The sequence below is a fragment of the Caretta caretta genome, chromosome 3 (assembly GCF_965140235.1).
Source record: "Caretta caretta isolate rCarCar2 chromosome 3, rCarCar1.hap1, whole genome shotgun sequence".
NCBI lineage: Eukaryota > Metazoa > Chordata > Testudines > Cheloniidae > Caretta > Caretta caretta.
The window spans coordinates 109,527,562-109,541,437 of record NC_134208.1 but is presented as its reverse complement, the minus strand read 5'-3'; the positions used below and the strand labels follow the sequence as shown (position 1 = coordinate 109,541,437).

Sequence of the window (13,876 nt, the reverse complement as noted above, 5' to 3'; positions counted from 1 at the left end):
CTAGTTGGATGCAGGAAGCAGAGAGAAAGGGCACTCTGACCACAAGATCAGCTACGCCCACCGGTGTAAATCAGAGACCATTTTTTTTAATGCCAAACGATATTAAGTAGTCTCTTCTTTTATTGTGAAAAGTTCTAGAGTAATATCACTTGAAACTTGTAGGATTCTCTTTTCCCTCTGTTACGATACAGCATTTACGGGATCTATAATATATAGGTGGTATGTTCTGTATATAATCCAGTTTGATATAAACAGCTTTCAGGTTCACTGAGAGATGCTCTTCTCTACACAGTAATACCCGCTAAGAGGCTGTATTGTATTATGTTACTTGGTAATGGTATTTCCAGAAAAAAATGAATTACACATTAATAAAGCAATGAAAGTATGCAGGTAACCATGGCTACTGTTGTGGACTCAATAACATCTCTTATACAGCTGTTAACATTTGTATTATTGCCAATTAAGCTGCAGAGATCAGATTTGAAAAAGGGCTAGCAAACAGTAATTTCTCATCTGAAGGAAGTAAATGCAGGCTTCTACATCAGATTACATTATATTTTGTCTTCTAAACAGGCACATCCTTCTTCCAACGTTCAAATTAATACTGAGAAGTAATGAAAATATAACCCCTCCATGGCCATCAGTTACACAACTTGTGTGTCAGTAACATGTTTCACCCATGCTACCTTTTATTTAAGTTATCTAAATTATACTTCCCGTTCTGATGTCCCACACAAACTATGTATCTAACTGGACTTCCACAAAGCCTCTTGAAGTGTCTCTTGAATACATGCAAGAGGCTTCTCAGTCCCTTTAAAAATGTGCAACCAAAAAGTGTTTCTGCAACTGATCATAACAGCTGCCCCTTCCTCTTGGTGCCTCAACCAGACGTCCTGGTCACCAAAAAGTGTTACTGCAAAGAAAGTCTGAAGGAGCTGGGAAGAGGAAGAGGCAGCACTTTCCCCTTGGACAGTGTTTGCATTTTCAAAGTGTTCCTTCTCACATCACCATTCTGTTTATGGGTCAGATTTTCTCCTCCCATCGCCCAAATAATCATAGAGGAGAGGGCATCCCTGGGGAATTTACCCCTGGTAAAAAAAATGTACAAAATAAAATTGTGCACTTGAGATATTTTGGAAGTAGCTGCCAAACAAGTTGAAAGAGCATCTAGAGGGCTATGTTAGGAACCCGAGAATCAGTGCACCTTGAACCAGCTTCCAGTAACACCACTAAAACGAAGATAATGAAAAATGACAACTGTAAGCAGGGTGAAGAAGAACCTGGAGCAACTGCCCCAAAATCTCCCTCCACAAGATTGCACCCCCCCACCCCCAGAGATTGAGTCACTTTGTTCTCCGAACAGAATTACCAAAATCTCTCCGAGTTTGAATCATGGAGAGTGAATTTGTGTGGGGGGGTGGAGGGTGAGAAAACCTGGATTTGTGCTGGAAATGGCCCACCTGTTGATCACTTTAGATAAGCTATTACTAGCAGGACAGTGGGGTGGGAGGAGGTATTGTTTCATATTCTCTGTGTGTATATAAAGTCTGCTGCAGTTTCCACGGTACACATCTGATGAAGTGAGCTGTGGCTCACGAAAGCTCATGCTCAAATAAATTGGTTAGTCTCTAAGGTGCCACAAGTACTCCTTTTCTTTTTGCGAATACAGACTAACACGGCTGTTCCTCTGAAACCTATCCTGTATGAGTTTGTGTTCCATGCCTGCTTTGGAGAGGAAGAAAGATTTCTTCATTAAGGCACTAGACTAGGACTGGATTTAATTCCAGCTCTGCCACAAACTCCCTGTGCCACCTCATGCAAGTCAATCTCTGTGCCTCAGTTCCCGATCTGTAAAACAGAGATAATAATGCTTCCTTTCTCCCACCCTTAATCTGTTCTGTCCATTTAGACCGTAAGGTCTTTGAGGCAGAGCGTACGTACAATGCCCAGCACAATGGGGCTCTGATCTGAGCTTCTGGCTGCCACTCTAACATAAATTAATCAATAGAAATAATAATATTGTTTTAAAAAGTGATGCTTGACTTTAGAGAGTTTTGGATACTTATGACATTCTGGGATGCAATCCAGACCTGTGAGGGGTTGTGTCACCACTTGTCCTGCAACTTGGGGAGCCTCACTATGCTTTGCTGCTGTAGTTCCCAATGTGGGCTCCTCACAAATAGCCAAGCAGCATGCAGGTCACACCCTGAGTGTCTGTGCATAGCTACAGCCCTGGTCCAGCAACTCTGACTCCAGCAGCCTGTCATCAAACACCAGCCACACTCTGGCTTCCAGCAGCCTTGGTCAGTACTTGGAGGGTGACCCCAAACACCCCCCATCCTGGATTTCTCCCCCAAAAATGTGTGTTTTGTACTGTCCAGCCTTCTCCTGGATAGTCCAGATATATCAGGTCCATTGCCCCTCTAAGGCATACAACTGTCTGCTACCCAAATAGTGTTACCCAAACAATTCACAACGCTGGATTAGTTTTGATTAAAGAATAAAGCACATTTATTTACTCACAAAGAGATAGATTTTAAGTGAGTACAAGTAATGATGCATTAAAGTCAGAAATGGTTACAAGAAAAAGAAAGATAGAATGCTTTCTAAACTTAACAAGCTGGACTTGTGGTAAGGGACTTCACCTTGAACCATGTTCCCAGTAACACTGCTGACCAAACTCTCAGGCCAGGATCTACTCCCAAAGTCCAACAGCTGTTTCTCTTTGTCGTCTTAGGTGAAAAAAGAGATGGTTAGGGAGAGAGAACTTCAGGTGTTTTTGCCCCTCACTCTCATAGTCCAGTCCCCCTTTGAGATGCATTTTCTTCTAGGTTACCCCTCAAAGTCAAGTTTATTCAAACAGTAAAGGAGGCAACATGGTGTCTAGTAGCGAAAGCGGTTCCATGCTGTTTCTTCTCACGTCTGTTTGCAAAAATGAAGATTTTTCTTGTCTCCTGTCTTCCCTCCCTCACTGTCTGAGGACCCTGTTTACAACTTATACGTAAACTGAAGTAAACCCACATTCCTTTAAGACCTGCTTGGCCAGTTCTGCCTAACTGGGGCTATGTGTGTTTGAACATGTGCCACCATCATCATTCAGGAGCAATTTATAACTTTACATATATTGCTAGATACATTTCACCATGATATTATTGACCAGAAAGTTATTAAGTTTTCAAATGAAACCTCACAAGGCATATTTGGTATGAAGATTATAACGATCGTGTGTAGAGTGTGAATATAGGGGTGCATTCCATCACAGTGCTGCTACCATGTGCTTTCTGGGGCACACTAGAGGCAGACAGAGAGCAGAGATCAAATAAAAAGACTCAAGAGCCCTGAGGAAATTCGTGATTGTGAATTCAGGGAGGCAGGTAACACAAAATGAAGATCATAGAGAAAACATATTCATGCTTTTTTAAGCTTTGCATAGGCAGGGAGGATGGGAAGAAAAAAACCCACCTCTCTGCAAAGGATGACCCTGCATGATACACTTCACAGGAAATCAAATGAAACCAAAATTGTACATGATGGCCTGGAATAAAGTAGAGGGCAAATTTTCAATATACACTATGTAATTTAAACATTTCTCACTTCCCTTTTGAGCTTTCTCCTCAGCAATGTACAGGACATACGATTATCAGTTCCATGTTCTGTGGCTCTTCTCAGCTGACTACCATGATCACGTCTTTATTTCAATATTTGGTTTCCTCTTCATTGATTCCTCTCTGTCTTGTACTGTAAGCAACTTGCACCTTTATCACCTTTTCTCTTAACTTCTGACACACTCAGTTCTTCCTCCATCCCTCTTTCTTCTTCTGCTTCATCTGCAGTTCCTCTGCCTTCCATCTACTGAAATGTTCTCAACCTTATTTTCTGATCCAAGAATACACACATAAATATGCATATGTACATATATCTTTTTAAAAAGATTTTCAGCCAACATGAATTATCCATGTTTGCTAATGGAAATCTCAATAAAACTTTGTATTAAAGAAATTCTCAATATTACGTTTAAATAAAAGAAAATGGCTTACAGAAAATGATGTCATTTTCCTGTTCTTAATCTTATAAAGTGGCTTAAAAATATCTGTCATGTTCAGTTTCTTTTCTAACCAGTTTTATGGAGATACATACTTCATCCTTCCCATAAATAGTTCATAAAACTTTTCTACACTGCCTACTGTATTTGCAGAAGAAGCCACAAAAACATGTATGGCTGTGACTCAGCAGATTGGAACACTGCATACAGGGTTTATGAAAAACTGGTAAAGTTCAAGATGATAAAATAAAACCCCAAAAGTCCTACTGACCAAATTAAATTCCTTCCTCGGGAAGTGAAGTTAAGGATGTAATTTGCATTTGAGTCCACCTCAGATAAGGGAGAAAAAACGGTTACTCACCTTCTTGTAACTGTTGTTCTTTGAGATGAGTTGTTCATATCCACTCCAATTAGGTGTGCGCACTCTGCGTGCACAGTCATCGGAAAGTTTTTTCCTAGCAGCACCCACTCGGTTGGCTGTGGAGCCCCCTAGACTGGTGCCTTCATGGTGTTTAATATATGGCCCTGCTGACCTGGCGCCGCCTCAGTTCCTTCTTGCGGTTACTCTGACAGAGGGGAAGGTGGGTGGGTTTGGAATGGACATGAGCAACACATCTCGAAGAACAACAGTTACAAGAAGGTGAGTAACTGTTTTTTCTTCTTCTTCGAGTGATTGCTCATATCAATTCCAATTAGGTGACCCCCAAGCCTTGGGGTCAGAGTTATGGAATCGCTGATTGGAGCACCGCTCTGCCGAAAGCTGCATCATCCCTGGCATGCCGGATAATGGCATAATGAGAGGTGAACGTATATACCAAGAACCAAGTTGCTGCCCTGCAGATTTCTTGTACTGGGACCTGGGCCAGGAACACCACTGATGAGGCCTGGGCCCTCGTGGAGCGTGCTGTAAGAGCCGGGCAGGTATTTTGGCCAGCTCGTAGCACGTGTGGATGCATGAAGTGATCCAGGAGGATATTCTTTGAGATGAGACCAGGAGTCCTTTCATCTGATCTGCCACTGCTATGAACAACTGGCTCAACTTCCTGAACGGCTTAGTGTGCTTGATATAGAAGGCTAGTGCTTGCCGAACATCCAGAGAGTACAGCCTCTGCTCACGCCTACTGCCATGAGGCATATGATAAAAAACAGGCAGGAAAATGTCCTGACTAGTGTGGAAATGTGACACAACCTTAGGAAGAAAGGCCAGGTGAGGTCTGAGTTGCACTTTATCCCTGTGGGAAACTGTATAAGGCGGGTCTGAGGTAAGGGCCTTTAACTCAGACACCCTCCTTGCTGCGACCAGAAAGGCTACCTTCCAAGACAGATAGAGAAGGGAGAAAGTTGTAAGCCGTTCAAATGGGGCCACCATTAGCCTGGAGAGTACCAGGTTAAGGTCCCACATGGGGACCGGCTGTCTGATCTAGGGATGTAGCTGTTCCAGACCCTTGAGGAACTGACCAACCATAGGGCTGGCGAAGACAGAGCATCCAGACGCTCCCGGGTGGAAAGCCAGAATAGCAGCGAGATATACCTTTATGGAGGATGCTACCAGGTGCAGAAGATACTCTAAGATGAGAGGTACAGGTGACTGAACAGGGGCTGTACAACGCTCGTCACACCAACAAGTAAATCTTTTCCACTTTGTCAGATATGTGGCTCTAGTGGAGGGCTTCCTGCTGCTGATTAGGACCTCCCTTACTTGTTCTGAGCACAGAAGCTCCATGGGGTTCAGCCATGAAGCTTCCAAGCCGTGAGGTGGAGGGACTGCAGGTCGGGGTGATGAAGGTGACCGTGGTCCTGAGTGATCAGGTTGGGTAGGAGAGTCAATGTGATTGGGGCGACCACTGATAGCTCCCGGAGTGTGGTGTACCAATGTTGTTGGGGCCACACTGGTGCCACCAGAATTATCTCTGCCCCGTCCCTGAGGGCCTTGGGTAGGGCCTTGTGCACAAGAGCTAACGGGGGAAAGGTGTAGAGCAGACGGCCTCCCCAGGGTACCAGGAATGTGTCCGTGTGAGCCTGGGCTGCCTCTCTGGGAGGAGCAGAGCATTGGGCACTTTCTGTTGCTCCGGGTGGCGAACAGATTGACATGGGGAAACCCCCATCTTTGGAAGACCAAGTGTATGACATCTGGCCAAATGGACCACTCGTGATTGCAGAAGGACCTCCTGAGGTGGTCTGTCAGTGTGTTCTGAACTCCTGGTAGATAGGACGCTTCCAGGTGAATGGAGTGGGCTATGCAAAACTCCCACAGCCAGGGGGCTTCCCGACAAAGGGGAGAGGACCGGGCTCCATCCTGCCTGTTGATGTAAAACATGGCAGTGGTGTTGTCTGTCAGAACTGCTACACACTGACCTCGTAGTCAGGCCTGAAAGGTCTGGCATGCTAGTCGCACTGCCCTCAGCTTCTTGATATTGATATGGAGGGTGAGCTAGTCCTGCGACCAAAGGCCCTGCGTTTGGAGGTCTCCCAAATGTGTTCCCCATCCCAGAGTGTCCGTTACCAGGGACAAGGAGGGCTGACGACTCTTGAAGGGGACTCCTTCAGACACCTACCAAGGGTTGAGCCACTACTGAAGGGACTCGAGCACCTGCCCCGGCATCGTGATCACTGAATTCAGGCTGTCGCATCCCGGGCAATAGGCCGAAGCAAGCCATGCATATAGAGGCCTGAGCCTCAGTCTGGAACGCCAAGTCACATAAGTGCAGGCTGTCGTGTGACCGAGGAGACTCAGGCATCCCCTTGCTGTGGTGGTCGGGTATTGCCTGAGGCCCTGAATGATGTCCGTCATGGTTTGGAAGCGGGACTCTGGGAAAAGCGTTCTTACTTGAACCAAGTCCAACACCGCCCCAATGAATTCTGTTCTTTGGGTCAGTAACAAGGTTGACTTGTTCAGGTTGAGGAGGAGACCCAGTCTCTCGAATGTGGATCTGACCAATTGGACTTGAGACTCCACCTGCCTCCAGTGCGGCCCCTGAGCAGCCAGTCTTCAAGGTATGGGTATACCTGCACCTATCTCCGACAGAGGAAAGCAGCCACGACGAACATGCACTTGGTGAACACTCGGGGGGCTGTTGAGAGGCCAAATGGAAGGACCGTAAATTTATAATGTTTGTGGTCGACCACAAACCGTAGGAATTGTCTGTGTGCAGGCCGAATAGCTATGTAAAAGTACACGTCTTTCATGTCGAGGGAGGAGTACCAGTCTCCCGGATCCAGAGAAGGGATAATTGTGCCCAGGGAGACCATGCGGAACTTCTACTTTATCATGAACTTGTTGAGTCCTCACAGGTCTAGAATGGGTCTGAGACCCCTGTTGGCCTTGGGGATCAGGAAATAGCGGGAATAGAATCCCTTGCCAGAGGAACCTCCTCCACTGCTCCCATGGTGAGGAGCGCCTGCACCTCCTGGATAAGGAGTTGCTCGTGAGAAGGGTCCCTGAAGACGGATGGGGAAGGAGGGTTGGAGGGAGGGTAGGAGCAGAACTGGAGAGAATATCCCACTTCTACCATAAGGAGAACCCAGCGGTCCGAAGTTATTTGGGGCCAAGCACGGCAGAAGTGGGACAGACGATTCAAGGATCTGGAATTGTGGCCGGTGTGCCGAACCTTCAAAAGGCCTGCTTTGAACCTGACGATGGTTTATTAGGGCCCTGGCCCTGCCCGGGCGGGGAGTGGGAAGGCTTGAGTCTGCCATTTCTGCCCCTTCTTCTCTAAAAGTCCTGCCTTGGCCAAGAAGGATAGGAACACTGCTGCTGAGGATTGAAATGTTTGCGTTGGGTTGCTGGGGTGTGCATACCCAAGGACTTCACGTGAGGCTAAAAGACTCAAGGGCTATGCAGCTGAGAGTCAGTCTGCTCCGCAAACAGACCTGCCCCATCAAACAGGTCCTGCGTGGTCTGTTGAACCTCGGGCGGGAGTTCCGAGGCCTGCAGCCATGAGCTACGCCTCATGGCGATATTGGAGGACCAGGTGAGCGCCACTGAGTCTGCAGCATCCAGCGAGGCCTGTAAAGAGGTCCATGCCACCTCCTTGCCCTCCTCCACTATTGCTCCAAACTCCTCGCTGGACTCAGTTGGCACCAGCTCCTTAAACTTGAGCATCAAGTTCCAGGAGTTGAAGCTGTATCAACTCAGAATTGCCTCTGGTTGGCCATCCTGAGTTGTAACCCCCCGTGGAATACACTTTGCGCCCAAATAAATTTAGGCGCTTGGCATCCTTGGACTTAGGCACTGGGGCTTGTTGTCCCTGCCTCTCCTTTCATTTACTGCAGCCACCACCAATGAGCAAGGCTGTGAGTGTGTGAAGAGGTATTCATACCCCTTAGATGGTACAAAATGCTTCCTTTCCACACCCTTCACGGTGGGAGGGATGGAGGCCGGGGTCTGCCAAATGGTCTTAGCATTGGGCTGTACAGTCTTGATGAGGGATAGAACCATGTGTGACGGGCCTTCCGGGGCCAGGATGTTGACCATTGGATCCTCTGACTCTAGCACCTCCTCAGCCTGCAGGCCCATATTTCGCACCACCCTGAGAAGGAGGTCCTGGTGGGCATGGCTGTCTACAGGGGGTGGTCCAGAGATGGAGGTGCCTGCAACAGCCTAGTCCATGGAGGATGAGGAGGAGGCTAATGGGGGAACAGGGTCCTCCTGACCCTCTTGGTCTCCAGGGGCCTCCTGTCCTGCCTCTCTGTTGGGGCCAACCACACATGGATCAGGCTCAGGAGCTGGGGTTGGTTCCAGGGGAGGTAGTGTGACTGGTACCTCCTTGGCACCCCTCGGGATGGGGCGATTGGCTGATGCCTCTGGTAGCCGCGGTTCAGAGGCCACCGAATGGGCACCTTTGGATTGGGTGCCCTGGGCCTGGTGGTACACCCACAGGGTCCAAAATGGCCACTGCGCTGGCCATGGTCCTGCTGCAAAACGGGGATCAGCATGAGGATTGGCATTGTGATTGGAAGCGCTGGCATGACCTGGAGCGGTGCTGTGTCTCTGACTGGTGCTGCGAGTGCGACCACTGCTGTGAGTGTGAGCGATGCTGGGACTCCGAGCGGTGCCGGGACTCCACTGGCAGTGATGAGGGATGAAGCATCGCTGGTTTGCCTCAACACGTTGCTACGACGTTGTGGTACCGGAGGCTTGGCTCGAAGGACTGGGGACTGTGGTGCCATCATGGCAATGAGGTTCCTCACGGCCTCAAAGGTGTTCAGGGTGGATGGCAATTCCACCTCCTCAATGACCTGGCTCGGGGAGTCCAGCGGCACTGGACTCGATGATCCCCCTTGCAGGACCGAGGTCAATGGTGCCAGCTCCAAAGTCTTCGGCCCTGGGTGCTCCTCTTTGGGACGCGCCCCACTGGCCAGCTCCAAAGGGGTGGGTCTTGGAATCATAGATCCACTCCTCCCCTGCTTCTGGTATTGCTTCTGCATTGGGGAATGGGACTGGTGCCGGATGAATCCTGACAATTTCAGTGCCGCTGCGGGTCTCTCCCTGAGTCCTTCCGTGGTGCTGCTTCTACCACTGCTGCCAGGTTGCTGCGCACCAATGAGCTCAGTGCTAAGTCTTGCTGTGCCGATGTAGGTTGCGGTCAAAGTGCTGCTTGAGGGGAAATTCTCCATAAGGAGCTGCCTGAGGTGAAATTCTCTCTCCTTTTTTGTTCTGGGGCAAAACCCTTTACAAATGCTGCACTTGTCCACTTGGTGTGCTTCCCCCAGACACTTTAAGCAAGTGTCGTGGGGGTTGCCCGTTGGCCTGGGCTTGTTGCAGGCCTTGCAGGGTTTGAACCCTTGGAACTTAGGCATACCCCAAGTCCCAATGGGGAACGGGGTCGACGTGAAGTGGAATACCCGCCCCCCCCAACAGCTATCTGCTGTAACAACCAAAAACACTAAAACTAAACTTAACGAGGCTAGGAATAACTGTAAACAAAACTAAACTGAAAATGAGGGAAAACGAGGAGAGCTTGCTAAGCAAGTCACTGCAGTTCCAACGACCGTCACTGGCAGCAAGAAGGAACTGAGGAGGCACCGGGTCGGCAGGGTCATATATTGAGCGCCATGAAGGCGCCACTCCAGGGGCTCCACAGACGACCTGACGGGTGCTGCTAGGGGAAAAACTTTCTGATGACAGTGCATGTGGCACAAACACACCTAATTGGAATCCATATGAGCAATCACTCGAAGAAGAACTCCCATTCTGCACTCATCCTAGCCTGCTGCCATAGTGCACGTGGACCAGGTCAATCGGAAGCATTTTTTGAGATATTGGCAATGCTAACCTTAGTATAAAATCCATGGATAATTTTATCATTTTAAACATAGGTCATGTATACCCTACACGGAACTGGATCACACCATTAGTTCATCAGTTCTGGTATCCTGCCACAATCCGTGACAAATATTTGACACACCTTGTTACAAAAATAACAGTACTTTTGACTTTTATATTAGGTTTCATCTGAGGGTGCTACAGACATTAATTAAGACTCACAGCACCCCATTATGTAGGTATGACAGTATTATTATCTCCATTTCACAGGCAGGCAAGCTAAGGCAAAAAAGTTTTAAGGGTTTGATCCTGCAAAACGCTGAGCATTCTCAACTCCCACTGACTTCAATGGGAGTTCAGGGCGCTAGCACATAGCAGGTTCAAGCCCAGTAAGACTTTTCCAAGATCACCCAGTGATTCAGTGGCAGAGTCAAGAACAGATCCAAGGCTTCCTGGAGCTCAGTCCTGTCCTTTAATAGCTACATCATGCTTTTTCATACTTGGGAGCAAAGTGAAAATAAAAGACCACCATAATGCACCCAGACAGTTGTGCTATGCTGTATATGGATATGGGCATTTGCTTCCTTCCCTACAGAAAGGAGTCTTGCAGGGAGCCTTTGTGCTGTTGGAGGGGACGGTTTTGAAACAGATTTTGCACCACCAGCATTCAATTCTTCTCCCTTCTCTAGTCAGGCTGTATCCTTGCTCCCTATGCTAGCTGGGCTGCTAGCTCTGTGGATTTAAATAATATTAATTAAACTCATTGCATCATTTGTTCTGAACAAAAATACAAGTGATATAATAAGTAGTAGTTGTAACAAGAATAGGATAAGGCAGCTTCTGGTCTGCCTTTTGCCATTTTTCTTATTTCCTCACTCATTTCATTGCACCAGGGGGCTAAGATGGTCATTCTAAAAGACAGGCACACAGCATCCGCCAAAGCCATTCCTAATACCACTTTTTGAGCTGTCCAGAAGGTGGTGTTGGCACCTTTCTCTCCCTTGTGCCGATCCCCCCCCACTATAGGATACTAGAAATGCAAATGGAATTTATTACTTATATCTTACAGGGTGTGATTGGGTTATGGGGGGCAAATGGAGCTCCTGGCCAAAGATAGGTCACAGCTGATGCTCACAGTCACCGTAGGCAAGACTATGTCTCAAGGTCACTCCCGAATCCTTGATTTCTGCAGATCAGCAGGTATGCAGCATTACTGCTGTGGCACTAGTTCCATGCATTAATCATTTGGCTAGAGTGTTTTTCTGCAGAAATGCTGCCTGTTTTCAAGTACAACTGAAAAGAGAGTAATTAGAAAACTAAAAAGGCAAAAAAGGGAACTTTTAAAAAGTGATTATTTATTACAAAGACAATGGCAGAAAATGATTTCTGATATTGCTTCTCTGTGAAATAATGGCTCGCTCCAGCAATGATAAATAGGTAAAAATCTGGTCACTGAGTTGGTGCATATGTCTTCAATTGAAGGAAATACTGTCTGCCAAACTTAAACCAAGCAGATCATAGGTCTGTGGAAAAAAACACCACCACCACAACCCTAACGGGGTGGAATCTAGTTGCTATAGCAGCAAATTAAACAAATACATGAGATACCATGGAATGCTGCAAAATATTTGTGGTCTGATTTTGTCATATTTGCCACATGTGTGAATACTGGCAGTCAGGTTTTAGCTTACTAAGCAGGGTTCAATACAGTGAGTACAATAGAGCACAACTATACTTTTATAACATGGATACATTTATTCTTACCTGATTACATGCTAATGGATGTCAGCTGCTGGTCTCTAGCATACACAACACTGCATTTTGCTAAGAGTGCAAAAAAGTTACCGTAAAAATATCTTGTCCTCTAGCTATACAAAAGTATACCTGAAATACTATTAACTGAATGTATACAACATTCACTACTTTTCTATAAGGATATTTCTACCTTTTCCTGTGCTTGTATGGACTGGTAAAAGTACAAGCACAACCAAAGTGATTTGCTTATGGGGTGCTTTTAGAATACTTTCTCTATCAGCTATTAAACTCTCAAATAATCACTTCTGCTCCAATTATTTTACAAACTCATTAAAGCAGGCTGTTGTACATTACACACAGTATATGCCATTTCCTCTCCAACCCAAGAAAAACTGCATATAAATTTTCCATTGCAATATACTGTATTGTTCCTCTTGTGGATGAAAGGCACTATCTGAATATAAGCTATTATTAGTCATAATAGTGTATCATTTTCAATTTTGATCCTATTGTCTGCTTATATTCTCTGGAAAAGGAGAAATACTTGAAATATGAATATAAAAGGGTCCTAGAAATCTCTGATGTCAGAGGACCCAGAGAATAAGTTTGTTATTTTAGCTGAGGAGGGAGAACAGATCCATATCCATATGTACATACAGGATGGTATAATCATTTTACCTTTATACAGTATTTTATATTTATTTCCTGAGAATCACAACAAGATAAAATATGAACTAGCATCACAAAAATGCACCTGTTAAGAAAACTACTATACAGTTTAATCATTATAAAAGAATTGCTCATGATCACAAAAGATCATGTAGTCAGCGATGTAAATTGTGTTTTAAATAAACATTAAAAAAATTAAAATCAACATTCCCAAGCCTTCTGCATTTGACCATGTATGATCAGAATTATGGAAGTGAACTATTAGATTATAAACCAGTTTCTATCCTGTCCTGTGGTAGTACTGGTTTTATCGCAACCAAATTTTAGGGCCAAATCCCTGGTTCCAGACAAGCTGTGCTCAGCATATAACGCAAAGAGGGAGGGAGTTTCTAACCCTGTGGCTTTTCACTGGTCACTTGTGCGTATGATCATGCTTGTGAAAATGTCGGCATGTGCAATTTTCTGAAAACATGGCTTTCAATATTTTAAAAAACAGCAAACTCAACAACATACATCTGAATGTTAAACCAATATTAAAGCAGGAAGATTACAAATTCTGAAACTAGACTTCCTTATCACTGGTATCACAAAGTGAGTCACTTTCCATCATAATAGTGACCTCTAGCAAGCAGCTTATTTGACTATTTCAATGTGCAGCACAAACCATGTGTTTTAGCCAATATGCACAAATAGGTCTTACTCTAAACTGGTTTCTTTTAAGAAGACATGATATTCTGAGGGTTAGCTAGGGAGCTGAGATAATGTATCACACTGCTAATTAAAGATACAGACAAAAAGAGACGGATACACAGAGATACTGACACCAGTCTACCGATACCACACAGATATAGTTTATGCAGACACAGATCTTTGTATTAACATTAAGATAAATGTTACCAATACTTGAAATTCAGGGGGGAAAACTGACTTGTCACCATGCAAATATTAAATACATCTGCCCTGTTAATATATTTACATGTCCAACAGTAACAGCAGCAAGTTGGCTTAAGTCTCACTAGCAGCATCATTACACCATCAACTTCCTCCCCCATCCCTGTAATTAACAGAACTGTGGGATGTTTCCCAGAGGGCATGCAATGCAAAGTAAGACACATGAATGAAACATTTTCCTTTCCCTCTTCTTT

At 45.7% G+C, this 13,876-nt stretch overlaps 1 protein-coding gene across 4 annotated transcripts in view; it reads right to left on the bottom strand.

The window, feature by feature from the left end:
- Positions 1 to 13,876, bottom strand: part of AIG1 (androgen induced 1) — a 193,688-nt gene that overhangs the window by 102,212 nt on the left and 77,600 nt on the right. The window contains exon 5 of one of the 4 annotated variants that reach the window (XR_007355795.2): positions 2,488 to 3,876. The exons of the other annotated variants lie outside the window; for them this stretch is intronic. The gene's annotated coding sequence lies outside the window, so the exon portion shown is untranslated. Of the gene's footprint in view, positions 1 to 2,487; positions 3,877 to 13,876 lie in introns of those variants that run through there. 4 annotated transcript variants of the gene reach the window in all.